Below are 8911 nucleotides of genomic sequence, written 5' to 3'. Positions count from 1 at the left end.
GCCTTTATTATATCGTGCTTATAAATGCCATGCTAATAATGAGAGTCCTCACACAGAGTATCATTGGTCATTATGAAAATGGCAGTCCGCACAATGAGCTCCCTTCTGTATGTGTGCACATGCACTTGGAAAAGCGATGTTGTCCGGTGATCGTTCGACCCGGCTGTTCAGAAAGAAGCGCTGCCACGCCTGTGCATCCGTGAGGTACGGGAACATGTGTAATTCATACGCCAGCTCCATGAATGAAATACAACCACAGCATGCCAGCCAGTGAGAGGCTGCTGTTCTAGGAGCTTCGAAGGGATGCGGGAGGGAGAGAGGGAGGGAGGGAGGGAGGGAGGGAGGGAGGGAGGGAGCAAGAGGGAGACATTCCGAGATACAGACAGAGAAAGAGAACAACGGCATAAGGAGAAATGAACGTGGGCTTCAGCACGAGTAGAGATTAAAGACGGAGAGAGGGAGGGGTCCTACGCTGAGGAGGAGTAGGAGTAAGAGAAGGAGGGAGAGAAACGGACGAGTGCAGGCATAAGGCTAAGCCACACCTTCCCGCCCGTCTCTGGCCAGGGATGCGTGGAGGCTGACGGTCACCTGGGCAACGGCGGGGGGAGGCGGAGGGATGGGGCCGGCAGCAGCAGGTATCTGGCAGTCTCTCTCTCTCTCTCGGTGAAGAGGGAAGCGGGGGGCCAGGGACGTGCCGCCAATGAGCCAGAGCGCTAACCGCCGCCACTCGCCGGAGCTCGCCGGGACCACCGCGGGCGTCGCCAGGGACCCGAGGTCAGGCAGGGACTCGACCTGACCCCGGAGCCCGCCCCGGCCTCTCCCTCTGTCCGCCCCCCCCCCCCCCCCCCCCACCTGAGTTTCCTCCACCTCCTGCTCTCTGGAGCAGACTCTAGTTATTCTCACGCTCCAGCTCTGCTTCGCGTGTACCGCTCACCACAGCCCCCCCTCCCCTTCCCCCACCACCCAATTTTCCGAGCGTCTTCCCAGGTGACGGCAGCAGGAGCGGCGGCTGTGGAGAGCGCGAGGGAGGCTCCTGGGCATTTCTGAGGCGCGCGGGGGAGACGTTGGAGTGCGTGACAGGCGGGGGACGAGTCCGGACCTCCTGGCGATGTGACGCGGAGAGGAGCCGTTAACATCGCCCGCCACCGGCACAGAGGGAGGGACCATGCCCCGCTCGAATCCGCGGCGACGCCAGGACCGTGCGAACGGCGCTCCCGACGCGAGACTCCTGATTAAAAATTCATCCTGCCAGGCATGTTCCAAAGACCGACACCAGCCACCGGCTCCCAGCGCGGTGAAAACAAACTGAACGCAGCCGGGTCCCCGGGGGGCCACAGGAAACCAGGACTGTTCCTGCAGTCGCGACCAAAAACGTGCAAGGGCTGAGAGCGTTTCCATGGGAGACGCCATGCACTGAAACGTCCTGTTGCTGCGAAAAAAAAAAAAAACTGCACATTTTCATTTTGAGATAAAAACAGTACAAGTCGAACCCTTACGGATACACAGACCCCAGGATACCCTGCCAGGTGTCTTCTTACTACAGACGGAAGGAGGAGGGAATCGAGCAGAAGAGGCACTTAAATACCCAGGGGGAGAAGGGACAGTGGTGTGCAGGGGTTGGGGAGGGGGGGTGGGGGGGGGATTGTTCTGAGGCGGCATACATGGAGTGGGATCTGGAATAGAGAAGAGAGAAAGAGAATCTCTGCTCCTCTCCTGGTGCAATGTGTGGTAAGTACTAGTGTGTGTGTGCGTGTGTGTGTGTGTGCGTGAGTATGTGTATGTGTGTATTGTGTGTGTGTGTGTGTGTGTGTGTTTGTGTTTGTGTGAGTGTGTGTGTGTTTGTGTACATGTGTGTGTTTGTGTGCATGTGTTTGTTCGTGTGAATGTATTGTGTGTGTGTGTGTGTGTGTGTATGCAAAGATTCCTAAGGCAGTCCCCGTCACAATTAAGTCTCAATGTGCCTTTGTGAGCACAGAATATGAAAATTGTGTGTGTGTGTGTGGGTGTTTGTGTGCGTGCGTGTATGTGTGTGTGTTTGTGTGAATGTGAATGTGTGTGTGTTTCTTGTTGCATATTAATTTATTCTTAATCATGCACCTCCTGTCTGCAAAGCAAATGTTCCATATGTGAATTTAAAGGTATTGATTGATTGATTGATTGATTGACTGATTGATTGACCATATATGATCAAATACAGTATATACTGACCAAATATCAAAGCATATGGAAGTTCTTGTCCAGTCAATGGAATGAACGCTATAGGCTATTTCTGAAAATCCTGTATATCAGAAAGGTACAGGTAGGAAGTGCAGAGGTAATTATCACTAGAGAACATTGTGGTTGTGAGCAGTGAGGATGGAAGGATGAGGTAATGATGTGGGGAGAGGTAGGCACTGAGGGGCCATTCCTATCTTACACGTGTCCGTTCTGGGGTGGGCCGTCCCAGAAAATGAGCAGCGTGTTCTGATTGGTCGACCCGTAACGCAAAGTGACCGAAGCGAAGCAGCCGCTCGGTTGGCTTGTTTTGGAAGTGTCTGATCGTCTGAATGGTCGTCTGAGTGCCTATAAGATGTTCTGGTCAGTGTTCCTCTGAACGTTGTTCTGGTCGTCAGACTCAGTGTTCCTCTGAACGTTGTTCTGGTCATCAGACTCAGTGTTCCTCTGAATGTTGTTTTGGTCATTGGTCTCAGTGTTCCTCTAAATGTTGTTCCGGTCGCTGGTCTCAGTGTTCCTCTGAACGTTGTTCTGGTCATTGGTCTCAGTGTTCCTCTAAATGTTGTTCTGGTCATTGGTCTCAGTGTTCCTCTGAACGTTGTTCTGGTCGTCAGACTCAGTGTTCCTCTAAATGTTGTTCTGGTCGTTGGTCTCAGTGTTCCTCTGAATGTTGTTCTGGTCGTTAGACTGAGTGTTCCTCTAAATGTTGTTCTGGTCATTGGTCTCAGTGTTCCTCTGAACGTTGTTCTGGTCGTCGGACTCAGTGTTCCTCTGAATGTTGTTCTGGTTGGCTTGTTTTGCAAGTGTCTGGTAGTTGGACTCAGTGTTCCTCTAAATGTTGTTCTGGTTGGCTTGTTTTGCAAGTGTCTGGTAGTTGGACTCAGTGTTCCTCTGAATGTTGTTCTAAATTGGCTGCGCCTCAGCGGATTACCCAGGTTTCTGAAATTCACCAGCGCTCTCTCAGCTGGGGTGTGCAAGTGGACCTGTCCAATGAGGGGGAGCAGGACGAATGACGAGTATGTGTGCTCTGCAGGCCCTGTAAGCCCAGACCTGAAGGGGGTGGGGCCAGGGGGGGTCAATAAGCTATCCAGCTAAAATGAAGACTTTATTCCTATTTATAATTTAACCTTGGGGTGTCATTCATGTTGCATGGCTTTTGTTTCATTAAGATGAAATAGGTGCATGGTAACATCCCTGGGCTTCCATGGACAGAATAACTTAAATGTATAACGTGATATGTAATGATATGATATGATATTATAAGAATCTAGGGAATTCCACATTGAGCATTAAAACTCTATATGGAAAGCACAGAACCTTCCTCCTCCAGCCAATGGAACAAGCTGTCCCAGACACCGGCCATAGCTTACTGTAAGAGATGGGAATAAATTAACGAACCTGTGTCATACAGGTTATGAATAGCAGGATCTAAAATACCAGGAGACATGTATGTTCATGTGCCATGTATCCTCAGTAGTGACTGCAGTGCCTATAAATTGAATACAAAGCTACACTATTGAACCATAAGAATAAAACAAGATAATGGGTTTCGCGTATATAATCTTGATTGGTCCATTTCCGTAGACTAATTTTTGCCTCTTGTTTTTTTCTCTCATTTACGGACCGCCATGGACAGGCAACAGTCCCTGCAGCAGGCTTCCCTTGTTTCCTGATTATGCCGGTACATCCCTTCAGAAGAGAACACTTTGCAAAAAGTAACCACAGACCATAAACTTCATTATTATGCAGTGAAATTGTCATTGTGCGCAATTTGACATGATATTGAATAGACTTTTATCCCAGGAAAGGTTTGCTTTTTCGGACAGGATTTTGTTTTTCTCAGTTGGCTTGTTAACAGTGTTTATCCGTTTACAATGCGGATTATGTTTCTAGGTAAGCATGGCTAGCTCTTAGTGTTTTAGTGATGTAGCATTTATACTCACTGGTCTGGGAATTCTGTTGCTCTGTATAACGGCATCAGCTGAACATAATATAATTTATATTTAATTAATCACAGGCTAGTCTGTGATTAATCATGATGAATTACAAGATCAAAAAGTATTAAGGTTTACCTCCAATAATTTAAAAAATTGCCTCTATTCTGATCGAATGCAGTTGTTTTTTGGGGGGGAAGGACTGAGGCATTGTTCTTGAAGTGGGCCAGTGCTCTCCCTGGTGCACAGTACACAGTACCGGAACTACTTTTTCCTCTTTTGAGTACTGACTTATTTTAAACTCTGGGTACCCTTGTCTGCCTCTGTCAGTGCTTGTATTGGGCTGATACTCACTTGATTTTTGCCCACATGGACACAGTCACTTGCATTCTGCCACTTGGTACTGGATCTAGGTACACAAGCTAAAGTTATTTACCTCAATAAGACTATTAGTTATAGACTGCCAGTTTGTATCTGAAAACATTTACTATTAAAGGGAGTTCTTATTGCGCTGTCTAAGTGATTAGCATTCTGATGCTTCCTGATACATTTACAGAATTTAGAATTCTGAGAGTATCTACTAGAGGCGAATTCCAAACTGCTTGTACAACTGCAGATTAGCTCTTGTGAAATGACTTGTACTTTATTGACCCAACAGTATATTTTTGTAAACAGAATGTGTCTCTTCAACGTTAGCATGGCTGAAAAATGGGATATTCTACAGCGGACTGTAGGCTGCACCATGCTGGGACTTTTAGATTTTGCTCATATGAATACCGCCACTTATATTTTTCCACTTCAAGCACTGTGCTTCACTCGACTATGAAAGGACGTAGGGGGGCCGCATATGCAAGGGGGGGGTGGGGGGGGGGGCAGGACCGAGTTTGAGAACCATTGTTCAAGGGAACCACTGCACATTGATCCCAGATGTGTGTCATTATTTTTTCACTGTATGTCATTCTGGAGAAGAAGGACTGCTAAATGCCTGTAAATACATCCCTGTGTAGCTGCTATTTTTTAAAATCAGAATTTACCTATATTCACTGGTGCTTTTACAGTCCCCTCTGCAGCCTAAATCCAAAAAGTGTCGTCCTAATGAGGCAGCCAATGTCTCCCCAAGCCCCAGAGAGAGAGGAGAGGAGAGGAGAAGGGGCAGAAACAGTCCCCAGACATCACATAAAGACATCCTCAAAAAGGAGGTCAGAGTCTGAAAAGTGGCAGGAGGTAAAATAGGACGGAGAGGTCGTCTGTCGGACAGGTGAATCTGTGTCAGTGTGCCCGCACGGCCAGACCATCATAAGTCACGGGGGGAGGGGGGGAGAGCGAGCGCAGGAGGGTTTGACAGTTTTCACTCCAAGGTCTTCCTTCCCAGGGGGCAAAAACCTCAATATAGACCTCTAGAGGGGTGGAAATCTAGGCTGAGAGACGTTTTGGCATAGACGGACTAGGTTAACCCCTTATATAGGTCATATCAGCTTTTACCCGGATATAGCCGGTCTATGTCCTAGTTGGCAAGAAAACTTACTTTTCAACTGAGCGTTGACCGGTGTTCACCTGAACGCCTAGATGCCGTTTCACTGACTTTTCGGTTACTTTTCACCACAAAAATGCTAAGGTTGGTTGCCCGCCACCCGTCCGGGCCTGGTACATAATGACTCAGCCGTCCATGCTACAATCATTCCCTCCCTCGCTGAGGAACATCTGCGCTTCTCTGGGCTCCTGCCAGAACACAGGCATCTCCCCATATGGCAGCTCCAGGCACGGCCTAGGCCAGTGGGTAGATGCAGTAGATTTGGTTGCATCTGCTGTGTATTACAGCATAGCTTCCTGTGTGATATGGTGTTCTGAGTAGATGCACTACCAATAATACCACAGATGCACGTACATTCGCTTTTTATATGTAACAATCTCTATCACTTCTCTCTCTGTCTCGCATACACACAAAAACGCACACTCTATGTTTTAATCACCAAATACACTCCCCTATTTGTGAATAAATTAGTCAATCAATCATCATTCTACCAATGCAGAGAGTCAGCATCAATTGCTAATCTTCAGCTGCATTCACTATCACGATATCTGATTATGTTGAGCTTTGGGTATGTCATGGTTTTGGCTGATGCCACCATTTCTTTTCCTTCCTGCACCTTTTCTTCAGTTATTACGGCCATTGGTTTTTTCATGCGCCTTTTCTTCAGTTATTACGGCCATTGAGTTGATTGAATTATACACGTGCAAATTTCTTTTTACAATTTGCACCTGTCGGCGTTCTATTTAAACCCCGAGCAAGCTGTTAAGCTTTGCTTCAGTGTCACTTATGTTGCACGAGAGCCGGTATTCTGTCAAGCGAGGTAAAGGTAAAGGTAAAGGTAAAGGTAAAGGTAAAGGTAAAGGTAAAGGTAAAGGTAAAGGTAAAGGTAAAGGTAAAGGTAAAGGTAAAGGTAAAGGTAAAGGATTGAGCTGCGATATTGGATTGTTGTGGCTATAAAATTAGCACAACAGTCTTTAGCTTTTTTAGATTGTTGGCAACAAGTTAGTGCCACAATCTAAGCTCAGTATTCTTTCTTTAGGGTTTTACTTTTTCAGCCTCGGTTCGAGGTCTGTTTTCTTTGAGTTGCCCCGTTTTCTGCTCCGGCAATTTTGTTTTGTTTTCATACTCCTTAAGCTTTAGTTCTTTTATACCCAGTACGTGGGTTGTGTAGAGCTTTTCTTTGGGATACTCTCCATAAGGAGTATTGTTTTCCTTTCCCTTGTCTCTTGAGACTTTGTGGCTATTTTACCTCTGGTTAATAGCTTAAAGAACCCTCTGTTCAGTCGCGGTTGGTCTCCCAAAACTCCAACTCCCTCACAGGGTAGTCCTCTGTTAAAAAAGTCAATGCTCTTGGTATGATCCCAACTCAAGCAAGACTGAGTTTTTACAGCGTGGCTTCTACAAGAGAAGGTCCAGGTCTCGGTCTGCACCAGCAGACAAAGCCATGACAAAACATGCGTTTCCAGTGATGATTGGGTACTTTCTGGTGCCGTCCCCCTTTGTTCTGGAACTTTCCACACAGTCCAGAATGTGGAAATCCAGGAATACAACAGCCTGTCATTGCTTCGCCCATTGCTGTCACCGCTGTTTAGCTGATCATAATCTTCAACTTCCATTTGGAATCTTAGGAAGCAACCACAACCACCCACAATAGGTGTACGTTCTGTCATTAAATCTGCCAAATGTATCTCAGCTTATTGTATCAGAGGAGTGAAATAGTGATTTCACACAAAATGTAAAGCTATTCATTTAAAGGGCTTCTCCTTTTAGACTGGATACACTGACACCAGGACAGAAAGCTACTGAGACCGATATTAAAAAAGACGATGTAGCCAGTATGATAGCATAAAGGTAAGGAGAGGTGTGTTAAGAGATCCGATTATCGTTTGCGGAGCAGCAGTGAAACAGATTCCCCCAGGGTAAACTGAATGAGATGACGAATCCGCTTTGTGGCGTACATTTGTTTTCAGCCATTAGTCACATTTTAATTTGGAAAACCAGGGAAAGCCTGCTTTAATCTCCCCTAACGTGCTTCAAACTTCTGATGTGGGGAATACTGTAGGTATAAAGAGTACATGCAAACATAAGCATCTCTGTTCAATCAGATGAACAGGCTGGAGGCATCCAGCATAATCCATTCTCATGAGTGTTGCCTTATGAGCCTTCTGCAGATTCATTATGCACAGAATAAATGTCATGATGTACGTAGCGCCAATTAAACGCATTACAAGAAAACCTCTGTGAGAAACAGAGATCAAAAAGTAATTTTGATTAACTACAGAGAAAATGTATACATTTTTTACATGTCAAATGTTGCTGACTGCTCACACTTGCCGTGTGAAAATGCAGTGGCTCCACTGAAGCATGTTAGCTCGGAACACATTTTATTGCTTGCAATACGGAACAATGATTGCAAGCAACGTAGGTATTGGAACAATATATAGTTGCTAGATTTATTTTGAGTTCATCTACAAGGACACAACAGTCAGAACTCTAAATCACCATTTAGCCTGTTCTGGGGCCTTCAAAGGTCTAGGCCAGATCAGCCTCGAAATAAGAGACAGAGAGCAGGATCCGGGGGGTAGCCATTGGATGTATAAACGTGAGTGAGTGAGTGAGTGAGTAAGTGAGTGAGTGAGTGTGTGTGTGTCTGTGTCAATAAGGGAAACATCACAATGGCATACCTCATACTTTTAGAATTCCATACCTTATAATTGGTTAATACACCTGTATTAATACAGGGCACTATGTTGGACGTTCTGGGTTGGGCCTGTCATGACCCCTGTCGTAAGTTTGTCGTTGTTGCGTATTTCATCCTTTTGGTTCGTCAACTGATTGGACGTTTTCGTCTGCAGTTACTCGGCTTGAAAAAGCCGCCGTTTGCCAATTACCAGTCGAGAGTAGCTCTTCAAACTTGTACTTGGTGTGTTGTGTATAGTGATTGCTTTGTTTGGCTTTGCTCTTTTTTGCTTTGATTCCGATTCACTTCTAGCCCTTCTGGTTTGTTTGCTGATTTGATCTTGTGTATGACCACTGACTTGTTCCCTTCGACTCCGATTCTTGCCTTTGCCCCTCTAGCTGTTTATCCCATGATTTTGTGTGTATGACCATTTGCTCTTATATTCAATTCCGATTCTCGCTAAACTGCTTTTACTTTGTTTGCAGATTGGATTTTGTGTTTAATCATTGGCTCATTCTTGACCACGACTCTCATGTTTCCCTCTGCTCTCCG

At 46.1% G+C, this 8911-nt stretch overlaps 1 long non-coding RNA gene across 1 annotated transcript in view; it reads left to right on the top strand.

Annotated features, from left to right (window-relative positions):
- The first annotated feature begins 361 nt into the window (after positions 1-361).
- Positions 362-8911, top strand: part of LOC118210388 — a 34578-nt gene continuing 26028 nt past the window's right edge. Inside the window, exon 1 of the long non-coding RNA XR_004761848.1 lies at positions 362-1728. This is a non-coding gene — a long non-coding RNA (uncharacterized LOC118210388). The remainder of the gene's footprint in view (positions 1729-8911) is intronic.

Source organism: Anguilla anguilla, chromosome 12, assembly GCF_013347855.1.
Source record: "Anguilla anguilla isolate fAngAng1 chromosome 12, fAngAng1.pri, whole genome shotgun sequence".
Classification (NCBI taxonomy): domain Eukaryota; kingdom Metazoa; phylum Chordata; class Actinopteri; order Anguilliformes; family Anguillidae; genus Anguilla; species Anguilla anguilla.
This window is presented reverse-complemented; position numbering and strand designations above follow the sequence as displayed.